The sequence below is a fragment of the Lissotriton vulgaris genome, chromosome 1_1, assembly GCF_964263255.1.
Source record: "Lissotriton vulgaris chromosome 1_1, aLisVul1.2, whole genome shotgun sequence".
Taxonomy (NCBI): domain Eukaryota; kingdom Metazoa; phylum Chordata; class Amphibia; order Caudata; family Salamandridae; genus Lissotriton; species Lissotriton vulgaris.
In genome coordinates, this window is record NC_141685.1 from 536690867 (window position 1) to 536703905 (window position 13039).

At 47.4% G+C, this 13039-nt stretch overlaps 1 protein-coding gene across 2 annotated transcripts in view; it reads left to right on the plus strand.

Moving 5' to 3' along the window:
• BCAR3 (BCAR3 adaptor protein, NSP family member) overlaps positions 1 to 13039 on the plus strand; it is a 226884-nt gene that overhangs the window by 22607 nt on the left and 191238 nt on the right. Inside the window, exon 1 of one of the 2 annotated variants that reach the window (XM_086953908.1) lies at positions 7986 to 8360. The exons of the other annotated variant lie outside the window; for it this stretch is intronic. The gene's annotated coding sequence lies outside the window, so the exon portion shown is untranslated. Of the gene's footprint in view, positions 1 to 7985; positions 8361 to 13039 lie in introns of those variants that run through there. 2 annotated transcript variants of the gene reach the window in all.

The window sequence follows — 13039 nt, forward strand, 5'->3', positions numbered from 1 at the left end:
TACCATGCAGGCTCTCTCCAGAGCAGTCATCCATTTGTGGATGTCATCCCCTTCCTGATAGGGGGGCACAATCTTTGTCAGGTTTCTACTATCATAGGACCTGTCTTTAGGAATTTTGCTGCCACCAGTGGCATCTAAGCCACACAATTTTCTCTCTCTTGCTAAAGCAAGTTTAGCTTGAGCCAAGGCTACCTCTTCCCTTTCTATTTGGAGTTGGACAGCCCTCATCCTGGCCCTATGCTCTTTTCTCTGGGAGGAAGTCATTCCTCTTTGAGATTCTCTTGAGGCACTAGAAAGGTGAGAGTCCCTTGACAGAGATCTCTCCCTTCTATTACCTGGGAGAATTTGGTTATGAGATCTGGAGTGGTGCTGGCCCTCTCCATTCCCATGTAGGTCCAAGTTGGCCTGGTTAAGCCTGGCAACCTGTACCTGGTTTCCCCCCTGATCCTGATCTTCAGGCTCATCTAAATCAGAGCCTTCTTCTTCTTCTTCCTCCTCCACTACATCATCTTGAAGATCCTCATTCTCAGGGGAGTTTATCCCTTCCTCTGTTTCTAAGGGAGTCTGACTCACCTTATCTAGGTCATCCTTTTCTAGGAGAGCTACTAGGGAAGGAATGGTAGGGCCTCTGCCCTTTTTTAGCCCCCTGGCTGTGCACAAGGCACTCAGGTCTTTGTGGCTAAGGTTGTCATATCTGGATGTTGTCCCTATAGGATCAACTATTACAGGAGCAGAGCCTGAAGCTCTACCTGTATCAGACATGACTGCTAGTGAGGTGTAAGTGGTGCACTTACCTACACTAAGTGGTTTCCTACTGTACCTTGCTAGTGAGTTGTAGTCAGGGTGTGCTAATCCCTTTAATCTACAACTACTAAGTTCAGTAGAACTTAATATGCTAAGCTTTTGATTTATATGTACCTAGAGGTACTTGATGTGATCTTTCAATTTGATAAAGATTGCAATGGTAAAACAAACAGCAAGCTCAAATCCGCACCGCTGCACACCAATGTGAGAAGTTGGCCTGATAGGTAGTGTTTCCAATTCTGGAACCACTGGTTATCAGTCCAAACAAACCCCAAAGATGTCAGGTTGTAAGTCAACCTTGTAGACAAGCTATCCTAATGGTAGCATGGACTAAGCAGCCTTAAAGGCTTAACTTAAGAGGTCGTGTTAAGCGAGCTGTTTTACCACATACAATCCTGTAATCAAATGAAAGGACACCACACAAGTATATATTATAAAAATATATGTATTTATTTCTAAATTACTCCCCAGTACTCTTTATGAGGAAAGGGGCACAAGCGTTAAATCAAAAGCACTGTTACACATATAAAGTTGCACGTTTATGGATGAGGGCGGGTGGCCACTCAGACCATATATTAAAAAAGTGGTATAAGTAACACTTATCGAACAATGGTTAGGCCTAGGGCCTAGAGATTCGCTGGGAGCAGTCAGGACAAGCAATGAAGAAGTCGGGAGTAGCCCACAGGAGACGGGTGCAGCACGGAAAGTGCGGCGCGCACCAATGCACTGTCAATGGTGCGTAAAAGTCAGTTAAAGTGAATTAAAAGATACTTCCGCTGAACCTAGGAACACAAAACTTTAGACACAGACCCTAGAGGTGTGTACCAGTGTAAAGACACCGGCGTTGCAAAGTTACCTCACCCACAGGCCGTGGGTGCACAGGGTCGAAGTGGCGTCGGGTTCTGTCACGCAGGTTCTTGGTGCTTGGAGCTGTTGCAGCTGCAGGCGCTGTGAAGCAGAAGTGTCCGGTGCGATCCAAGGGTGGATCGATGTAGAAAAGTACCTGAAAGCAGAGGGGACAGAGTCTGGGTCACTCAGCAGTGACCAGGGTGGAACCAGGACGGAACCAGGCAATGTCGGGCGCAGTCAGGCGGTTGTCGATAGGCTTCTCTCCGCTGTCACGTGGGCTCTGGGGCATCTGCGACGTCCAGGAGCAGGTCACGATCTGTCCCACGTAGGCTCTCGCCGTCAGCACCGTCGGCTTGAAGATTGTAGCAAACAGCACTTGGCAAAAGCAATCCACGCGGAACCGGGAGATTGCTTATCACTCGAACCAGGAGGGTCAGAGTGGGTGCTCCTTTTCACAGGAGCTGGTGCAGATCTGGAGCAACCAGAAAAGCAAGTCGGATTTCAAAGTTCGTCGGCACAGGGGCCACAAGCCAGCTGGCAAGTGACCGGGCCAACGCGTCGAGCGCACACAAGCAGAAGGGCCCCACGCAGCACTCAGCGAGTGTGGAGGGGTGAGCTTTGGTGCAAGTGGAGCTCGGGTCTGGGGCTTCTCAAACCCCGGTGTACAGCTTCGAGGGTCACTCGTGGGCCGCACGGTCAGCGTCTCGTGGCCTTTTCAAGATGGCGTGCCCCACGCTTCCGGTCGCCTCCACGGGTCTCAGCTCTGCAGGGACTGTGGATCGGGCAGGTAGAAGGCAGGCAAGCTTGATCTCGTCGATCTCTGTCGCTCGAGTTCCGGCGGGAACTGCAACAAAGCAAGGGTCGAGGGCTGGATGGTGCCTGTTTGCACAGGGTGGTCACTCCTTGACCACAAGGGGGATTCTTCAGTCTTCTCACGTCGTGTAGAAAGTCGAAGGGTCCAGATTTCGTTTCTTATGTTTCTTCAGGATGATCTGAGGTCCGTTGGGACTGCTCCCCCTCTTATTCGAATCTAGGGGGTTGGACATCCTGCTAGGTCCCCTCCTATGGGTGGGACCCAGGAAGGGGGTGGTTACACCCCTCTCCTTTGATCCTGGCCGCGCTGGGACAGGGGCTGGGAGGCCCCAGAACCGGTTTGGCCGGATCCTGCAAGGGGCAGCCTTGTGCTCCCCAGGCAGTGTCTGGTTTCATTGAAACCTCCCTACTCCAATCCACTATCTCCTGTCTGGGGTGGTTTGACACCGCCCTGTGACAGGAAACTCTTTGTCCAGGCCTCCTCTGCCGGGTTTCGGTCAGCAGCAGGAGGTCAGACCCGTGTCTGTGGCAGGGGCATCCATTTTGTGGATCTGAGGCTCATTTTAAATCAACCGCGTTTCAGTAAAGTAACATGTCTTCTCCCTCTAGAAGGGTGGAATGCTACCCCCGTCGCCAGAACTGGCGAGGGGGTAGTATTCCAATTCGTATGACACCTTACACGACATGTTTTGATAAAGCCAAACCAAAGTTGCTATATAACCGCGAGGATTATAAGGCGCTTAAGAGTATATGGTATGGCATTATCCCGGATCAGCTTAGGGAGTTGTTCCCGACAGCTGCAGACAGGCTCAGCTCATGCCAGAGCACCATCTCACAGAAAACCACGCACTCTGCCTCCAGGATTGATGAGGCCTTCCATAGGAGTGGCTTACAGGCTATATATGTGTCCAGATATAGGTTTAGATATAGGTATACTATATCTAAGCAAGGGGTGATTACACCCACTTGCCCCAGCTGAGTGATCAGCCAGTTGTGTCAATTTAGATAGCCAGCCAGGGGTGGCAAAAGATATGCTGCAGCCCCTGGTAGGCCTTGGATGCACCTATGCCCTGGGCACCTATAGTGCTCTGTACAGGGGCTGATAAGGTGACCCAAGCCAATCTAGTTATGCACCTAGGGTACATGGAATCCATTTTACAGAGAGAGCAGATAGCCTGGGGCCCTGATTAGCAGGGAACCAGGCCAACTAAGTCGAAAACCAGCTAAACACAGGGCAAAAAATCTGGGGTAACCATAGTCAGGTAGCCACCTTCCTACAGGGGGCATAAGAAATATGCATCACCTGGTCATGAAGAGCTCCTTCTATAGTCCCCAGCACGTGCCTTTGTCATGGGGGTTGTGAACGCTCATGTTCAGAGACAGAGTCCTCCCTGCTGAGCCCTTAGCCCAGGATTGGAGGAGACTCCCTACATGCTGTGCCTGCTCTGCCGATCATGGTGGTTCTATATAAAATGACAATAGCCGGCCAAGAGTTTGTGCTAAGTGGGGAGCCTGGCCCATCCCTGAAAACAGCGGCATAGGTAGCGTTTTAACGCTCCCAATGGCCCTGAAAACAGTGGAAGTGTGCAATATTTTTTATCCCACCCTTTTACCCTCCACTATAAAATCTGAGCGGATAAATCCCTCACATCCCCCACATTTCCTACGCCCATGCGATCACTGGGCCAGGGGTCACACAGGCATGAATGCAGATCAAGAGCTGCAGTGTAACTGAAAGGCACTTTCTCCACTTGGACTTTACATAATTACATAGGCCCCTATGTTTACTAACAAGGTGAGTAAACCAGGCTGAGGACACTATATAAGTTACAGCACCGAGTCAGCCCTCACCATCGTGCTCGATAAGATCCGCTCGACAGTGGATGGGGGCCAGACCACCCTCCTGGTCCTGCTAGATCTAACTGCGGCCTTCGATACCCTCTCCCCCTCAGTACTTACATCGCGTCTGAGGGATGTGGGGGTGAAGGACGCAGCTCTAGATCTATTGATTTCCTTCCTTGATGGGAGGGAACAAAGAGTCAAGTTGGGGGAGTTCCTATCTCCATCCCGACCTGTGCTATGTGGGGTCCCTCAAGGGTCGGCGCTTAGCCCGACCCTATTCAACATCTACGTGCCCCCACTGGCCAGACTAATAAGAACTTTCGGGATGGAGGTAGTCTCTTATGCAGATGACACCCAAATACTTGTCTCTCTCTCCCATTCAGATGTGCAAACCGCCTCCAAGTTTCGATCCTGCATGGAGGCGGTCAGTCACTGGATGATTCAGAACTCTCTTAAACTGAATGGGGAGAAGACTGAGGTGATGGTGTTTGGGGGGAAAGAAAACATCTGGTCAGCCAACTGGTGGCCTGACTCACTGGGAATGTGCCCTTCCCCCACAACATCTGCTAAGAATCTCGGGTGATGATAGATCCTGCCCTTGACATGGGCAGTCAGGTGAGCAGAACCATTTCCACCTGCTGGGGCTTAATTCACACCCTGCGAAGGATTAGGAAATATCTTTCCTTGCAGTCCAGAAAACAAATAGCTGTTGCACTCATTGGTTCACGCTTGGACTACTGTAATGCGCTGTATGCGGGGCTAAACAAGTGCCTCCTGCAGCGCCTACAAGTAGTTCAAAATGCCACAGCTAGATTTGTTCTGGATATTCCCAGACGCTCCTCGGCCACGGCGGCCAGGAAAATGTTGCATTGGCTACCTGTAGAACACCGAATACGGTTCAAAGTCTTATGCATGACATATAGAGCCATTGCAAAAAACAGCGACACAGGAGTTGGCTCCATCATCTCCCACTACTCTCCTGGAAGGAACTTGCGTTCCTCCGGGAAATTGCTCCTGACAGTTCCCCGCATACGAAGAGCTAGGTGGGGTGGCAGGGCTTTCTCTACCCTGGCCCCCAAATGGTGGAATGACCTCCCTCTGGACCTTAGGTCTTTACCCTCCTTACAGATATTCTGCAGTGCTCTCAAAACCTGCCTCTTTCAGCAAGCCTATATGTAAGGATGTCTGCTTCAATTTTGATCGTATTGTTAGGCGCCTTGATACCTGCGGGTTATTGTTTAGCGCGTTATAAATTTTTATCAATCAATCAATCAATCAAGCATGATTTTCAAAGCGCTCCACTGTTTTCAAGGCGCTAGAATTGGGTCATGCATCAACCTGATATGAAGGAGACTCACCGTCCCACGAGCACCACTGAAAGTGTGAACTGCACAGCAAGCGTTCCCAATGCTTCCACACACACTTTTCTATAATCGGTCACAACAAATTTGGATTGGGATCAACAGTAGGTCTGAGCTAATGGGCCGGTCCAGAGAGAAACATAACACCTCCGCCTGAGTAGTAAAAGGGTGATATGAAGAGAGGCCCTACTACCTCTGGAAAAGCTGCTCAGGCGCCTATACAGACCTGATTAGGGCTGGGGAAGGGCAGGATGCAGGCAACAATCAACAAAATCTCTCCCTTTGTCCTGGAAGCGCAGGCTGTGGTGGCAGCGAGAACGAGGTGTGAAATCATTCCTGGAGCTTTGCAGCACTACAAAAGGGAAGGTCACAGGTCAAGTGCAGGGCCATTGGCACATCAAAGCACTAGTGATTTGATGTGCCAATGGCCCTGCAACTAAAAAAACAGAGGGGTGAACTATTTTGTCCCCTCGTCCCCCCACCCTTGTCCACCCAACTAGAAAATCTGGGGGGGATATATCCCCACGCCCTTCCTACGCCCATGGGGACAGGGGGTTCAATACTTTATTGTTATCTAGGGGTCAAAGGGTGCCTGATGCCCAGGGCTTTAGTCCGGGGTACACGGCCTCCCCGCACTCTTTTGACCGGGTGGACGCCGTTCCCCCTGCCAAGAAGTTTGGCTCCCACAGAAATATGCAGAACTTGTCCCGGGACTTGCACGTTCGTTGACTGCTTTCCATTCCCAGCAGCAAGGTGCAGGCAGGGAGGGAGCCTTTTTTCACCTCCAACTGGGCCGAAGTTAAGGGGCCATCCGGCTCCTTTTGTTTGTATATGCTGACTGGGGCCCGGCCTCCTTTTGTTTGTATCTGCTGACTTGGGGCCGCCTAGAACCTTACATTTAAATGTAAATGCCAGGGAGGGAAACAAAGGCACACAGCTTGCATTCTCTTCACAGGTACTTTTTTTTTTTTTAATTTTTTTTTTTTTTTGATAAAGATGGTACATAGATGGACAAATTTCAGCAATTATTACATACATGATAAGAATTTGATTAATATTTGATATATTTACATACATTTTTAATTACATCTTGTTAGCGGGAACGAGAAAAATAAATAGATAAATAGGGTTAGAAATCAGTTTCAATTAATTGGAGACGAACAAAGTTTTGTATCCATTTCTATCTATTCTCCAATTAGTTACAGGAGCCCATAGGCGAATACCCTCCTTACGCTGCCTCATGCCTTTATATTCATAGAGGCAGGATTCTATGTTATGAATTCCTAGAAATCTCGAGAGCCACATCTGAAAGGATGGAGGGTTCGTATCTTTCCACGTCGCAGAAATTAAAATTCTAAGTACTGCAACAGATAAAAACATTAAAACTCTTTCCGCCTCGCTTAAACACAACTTAGAGTCTGTACCCAGTAAAATTAAGGTAGGGGATAAGTCGATGGACTGACCTAGCAGCACCTCCATAAATTTAATTATTTCTTTTTTAACATTTTCCAACTGATTGCAGGAAGAAAACATATGTATAATGTCAGCATGACTTTCATTACATCTGGGACAATTATCATTCTCGCTTAGACCCCAGGCGAATATCTTCGCGTGTGTATGGTAAAGATTAAAAATAGTTTTGTAGTGTTGAGCGCGAAGGTTTGATGCCCGGAATATTTTTTTATTCAATACAAGCGCAAGATCCAGATCGACATCAGAATCACCTAATTTTGTCGCCCAGTTAGACTCAACCTTCTCAATATCATCCGGGATTTGGTCCAATAAGCAATTATATACAATCTTAATCTTCCTACAGCCTCTATTTAATAACTCAATCAGTGGAAAATCCGCTGTATGTGAAATCTGTGGCCTGACTGCCTTAATTGCCCTGGTAACTTGACCACAGGTAACTCTTCACAGGTACTTGAGAGGCATGCTTTTGCCTTTGTTCTGTACCTGTATATAAATGCAGACACTGTAAGACTGTTAGATGTGTTAGTCATGCGGTCATTTGATACTGTCTTACTTGGTCAGTCCCCACCACTTCTTTTTATAGGACTTGTGCCCTGCTGATGCCCCTTCCTTGTGCCCTGCTGATGCCCCTTCCACCATCCTGACACTTTTGGTAAATTTACACTCATGCGGCCCTCCGGCTGCCAGCTCGATCTCTGTTGTAAACACCCGACTCTCACAGCACCTATCTGACCGCCCTGGCGCGTGGCGCTCACTTCCGGAGCACGCACGCCTCGCGACAGGAAGTTCGCACACCCTCGAGCTCACCGCCATTGATCAGCCCCTGCTGACGGCTGGTGCGCCTGTTTACATTAACTCCGGAAGAATGCACGGGAGGGCAGCGCGGCTTTGCGCTGCCTCTCGAGGGAAAAGACATTGGGTAATAATGGTATCACTTTCAGGGAGAAGTTGGAGTCAGTGGAAGGATCGGAGAGGTTACTGTGCAATGGAGTGGGTGACCAGCACATACCGATACCCCCACATCCCTTTTCCCGCCTCTGAGCTCGCGCAGGTTCTCGGTTACACGCTGCTCTCATCATGCCATGCTGGGGGCGCTGAGTCATACAAAGTCCTGGAACAGGCTGCACGTTCAGTCACTCTCTGTGTGGTAATGCGGCCGTGCAGAGCTTATGATTCACGGGCTCCGTCCCTCGCGTGTCATCCTTCAGAGGTCAGTAAGTAAGTCCTCAGGTGGTTGTGAGGTGGGGGCCGATTGGAGAGGGGGGGTTAAGGAAATAGGAACTCCTCTATTTCTGCACTTCCAGGCGAATGTGACGTTGCTCTGAATTAACCTGTTTTACTATCTTCAGAGCAATCTACAAAGTTGCCACAAAATATTCCACTTAAGGAGCAGCCGTGCGAACACTTAACATGAATATGTTAACTGTATCTACACTGTTGAAAGGAAATAAAAGGAGGGATGTGGGTTATGAAATGAGAGCTAACTTAGTAGTTTGATTATTAAAACTCCATTCTACCCCTCTGTCTGTCACACCCCAAGGCTTGTCATGACTGCTACTGGGCGTTATATCACGACCACCAGTACTGCACCACAGCTTTCTGCGTCATCATCTCCCTAGCTCGATAGTCCCCACCCCCTTGGTCCTGTACGGACCCCTCTTCATTTCGATGACGTGCTGCGCCTTTCCCAAACGTCTCTGGACCAGACCTGAAGAAAAAAAAACCTCAAACGAACAATTGGATCCTGTAGAAACCATTTATAGACGGTCAAGTAGAATTTACACCAGTTTGGAACTTTTCAAAGATTTGCTTTGTGAAACTTGTACATGCAGATACACATTTGATCGGGCCTGCACAGTTGTTAGAAAAGACTCTTCCTGGGAGGAGTCTTGAATTAATTTTTCAGGCGCATTTAAGTTAATCGATTTTTGCCAACTTTGGCCTTCCAGACTGAGACCAGCCATATGCAAAGCATTAGGGGCGCAAGAATGAAGGGTGCTAAAGATGACGCAGCGCTCCCAATGACCTTAAAGGTCAGTCGGACGAAGAGCAATGAAAGGCCTTTGAAGTGTGTTTCTTCCAGTAGCATTAGCAGTGCTTTCATGGACAGATTGTGAAGCATTAGACAACTTCTTTTGACAAACTGCTGCTATTTTAAGCACAAAGATTTATATAGATTTATATAATTTTCAACTTCATCGTTCTGGCACTCTGCCTGTGGGAGAGTGCTGCTTACAGCTGTTTGTTGTTTTTTTCTCGACAATTTGTGTATTTTACACCATATCAACATCAGACCAAAAGTTCAATAACTAGGTCTCAGCTGAAAAGATGTTGACAAACTGAGTACTTGTGTGCGGGTTTCCAAAGACTTGTACAAAGTCGTGTTGCCAACACAGTGATTGAGGAGACAGGAGAGGGAGAAACATCTGTGAAATGTTACTCTTTAGGAGCTGGTTATTCTGGCAAAAACAGCAGATTGTCATGTCTGCTGCGGGGTTCATGTTCAGCCTGCAAGTCCCAATGCTGTCACTCAATTCGGCAAAAGACACACAATTGATGGACGGAATACAGAACAAATCAAAACAATCACCCCCAGTCAAAAGATCTGGATTGAATCCATCATTCTTTTGCTCACCACGCCACCCCAGTTTAGACTTGGCCAAATACAAATCAGTCTTGCCCGAACTGCCAAGCCAGGTCTTCCCTGGACCTGAAACAAGCATCCTAAGACCGGTTTCGGGTGCAAGGTCACGACTGATATGCATATGGCTGGGTCCAAACTGGAAAGGCATGGTGAGAAAAAAAGGATGGATTTAGCCCAGATCTCTGTACTGGGGTGAATGTATAACATTGTTCTGCATTCTGTCCATCAATTGTTCTTTTTGCATTTGCCACCCTGAGTGGACGGGTATGCCCAGACGTGGGTCCCGTGCTCTCCATGCCACTGTAGTCAAGGGAGAACCTGGCCTGGCAGTTCGGGCTGGTCTGTTCCCATTGGGTGCAAGGTCAAGACTGATTTGCATATGTCTGGGTCCAAACTGGAATAGCATGGTGAGCAAAAAAACAATATATTTAGGCCCAGATTTCTGTACTGAGGTGAATGTATGATATTGTTCTGCATTCTGTCCATCAATTGTTCTTTTTGCATTTGTCACTAAATTCAGCGCATTTGTGACTTATTGTATCTCGCTCATGACAGCTCTTTAAAGAGTTAAATAGTCATTCAAAATGTTAGAATGAAGCATTGCAAACGGTGAGGACCTCTGGAAAGATAGGAGACAGTTATAAGCCTGTTGAACCTTTTCATACAGATGATCTACACGTTTCCTCTTACTGATGCTTTAAAAATTCTCCTTGAAGTGAGGGTTAATAAAACAGCACTTTCAGCAATTTACTTGTAAAGTATGTTAGTCAACAAACTGGCTTGTGTGTACCACAGTTAAGAGGCCCTGTTACCTATCTGTTTATATACACAATTCATATTATTCTGTGTATAACATCCTATCTGTAGTGTGTTTTATACATCAGTTATCATACTACCTGTAGACCTCTTTGTGACTGATATATAAATATTCAGCTTACATACCCCACTAAAGGCGTATGTTCATACCATAACACTACAAAAAGGAGCAGCAAGTAATACGGGCAAGAAAGTCTAAATATTGGACTGGATCATGGAAATGCGGGTGGGTCAGAGGCTACAAGGGTGAGTTACCAAGAGCGTAAACAGACAGACATTGTATGTTCCAAGAGTTACTTGGATCCAGCAGGAAAAGGGACCTCTTCATGTTATAATGCAAAACCGAGCTCCCTCTTGTGATGTGGTTCTTCTCGACTCTCTTGCAGTTCCAGGGTTTCCTGGGAAAAACACAGGTATGTGTCTAACTCTGGATTGGATCTGGCACCTGTCACTCTCCTAGGGAAATTGCCTCTTCTGCCACGCTGGTACAGCCGTTTTGTTTGAATAAAAGGAATCTTTGTACTATTTGATTCAGAATTTGCCTCAAGGAATCCTCAATTCTAAACAAAGGGTGAGTGATTCCCAGGTTCATGCCAGGGCTCTGCTGTTATCTGCAGCTGTTGCCTTGTAAATGGAGAGCCCCCTCCTTCCTGAGCCCCAAAACCCCAAAACTTAATGAAAAAACAGTTACCTACTGGGATAAACAATCTAAAACTCCACTCAATGAACAGGACTGGGCAACAAAATGGTCCTCGGCCTCACATAATACGATTACTCCAGTACTAGCACAAGCTACATTTTGGCTGCTTCACAAGGCATTTTGGACCCCAGCGCGACTATACTCATTAGGACTCCGGGAGGACGCACTCTGCTGGAATTGTAACAAAGGGAAGGGGGACCTAGCACACCTTATCTTCCATTGCCCAACACTCAAGGTATTCTGGGGGAAAATCTTTGGTTTCATTAACAATATGTTTGAGTGCAAACTAGCTATGGAATTCTCCACCCTCACCTCGGCATTTATGCGCACAAAATTGAGAACTGAACTAAATAAGGACCTACTGGACCATTTACTGACAGCAGCTGAGAAAATGGTCCTAACCAACTGGAAAGACACAAGCAAGACTAGCTACAAAGGCTGGATCAACTGGGTCACGCATCTCAGAGGAGCGGACAATATTGCGCTACAGTACTCTCCCTGAAAGTCGTCCTCGAGAGGGATGTGGGAAGCTCTGGACACTTACCTAGACTCTTATGAACCCCCATAAACCGCTGGGATGCACCAACAACGGATCGGTCCTCGACCCAAAGAGCTGTTCCCTACTTTAACCTGGGTGGGCCTGCATGTGGACTCAAACAACCTGAAAGTGTGTCAGTTGTAATGTAGAGTGTATAGCTGATGCCAAATGTAATATACAGCGACTGTTCCTCTCTCCGTGCCTGTCCTATTCCTCATTTTTTCACCACTAATTTTTCTGTCCTTTCCTTCTTGCCTTTCTTTTGCTCTCAACATACAGACAGAAGGGGCTAGCTATATAAACACCAATGTAAAAACGACTACTACTCATTATTGTCTAACCCTGTAACAGCGGTTGTGATTGTATTCTACATAAAAATAATAAAAAATTAAAATTAAAAAAAAGGAGAGCTTCCCAAGCCCATGCTTCTGCACAACAGGATTCATTTTGAGGTGTGCTGAGCTGGAGCTTTCCACTGGAGACCTTCACCAAGCTCCTTGGGTTGACGTATGGTAAGAAATGGCAATTCTAGTCAGTGATCAATAGTTATTGTGCACTAAGGCTATGTTTACTCTCTTTCATCTTTCCTAGAGCACTTACTCTGGGATGTGAACATTCACACCTCTGAACTGTTGTCTCTGCAGGCTCGCTGCAGTGCCATCGTTTGGCTCCACAGAAAATGGCATGGATTGTGGGCCCTGCACCACCCAGTGACTGCAGCTTGAAGGGGCGGTCTCCCCCGAACAATCCCAAACTTGAAACACAATCTAAGGGCCCTATGTCCACCCAGGCTCTCTAGCCATCCTCGTCAGGGCTTTCATGGCGCACCTTTATTTACATCTGACACTTTTTCTACTTGAGTGGGTCTTATTCCTACTTTCAGGGAAGGGTGGCATACAGTTCTCTCTTGAGCTTCAGCTGTAGGCACTGTGTATCTTAAGCAGGATGTGCTCCTTTGATTTGAAATATGACTGAAGCAGTCACCTTCTAACACACACATTGTCCACTTAAGCAAGCTCCTATTCTGAAGGGAACGCAGATGGGTTCAAGGACAAGAAACAGATGGAAAGGACAAGTTTGTAAAGACCTCTATTTACTAGGGCATTTCTTTGATCAACCTGGTTATAAATCCTTAATAATTAAACTTTCTGCCACTTTGCAAAATGTATGCGGAGGGACATGGCTTCTTCCCCTTAGGC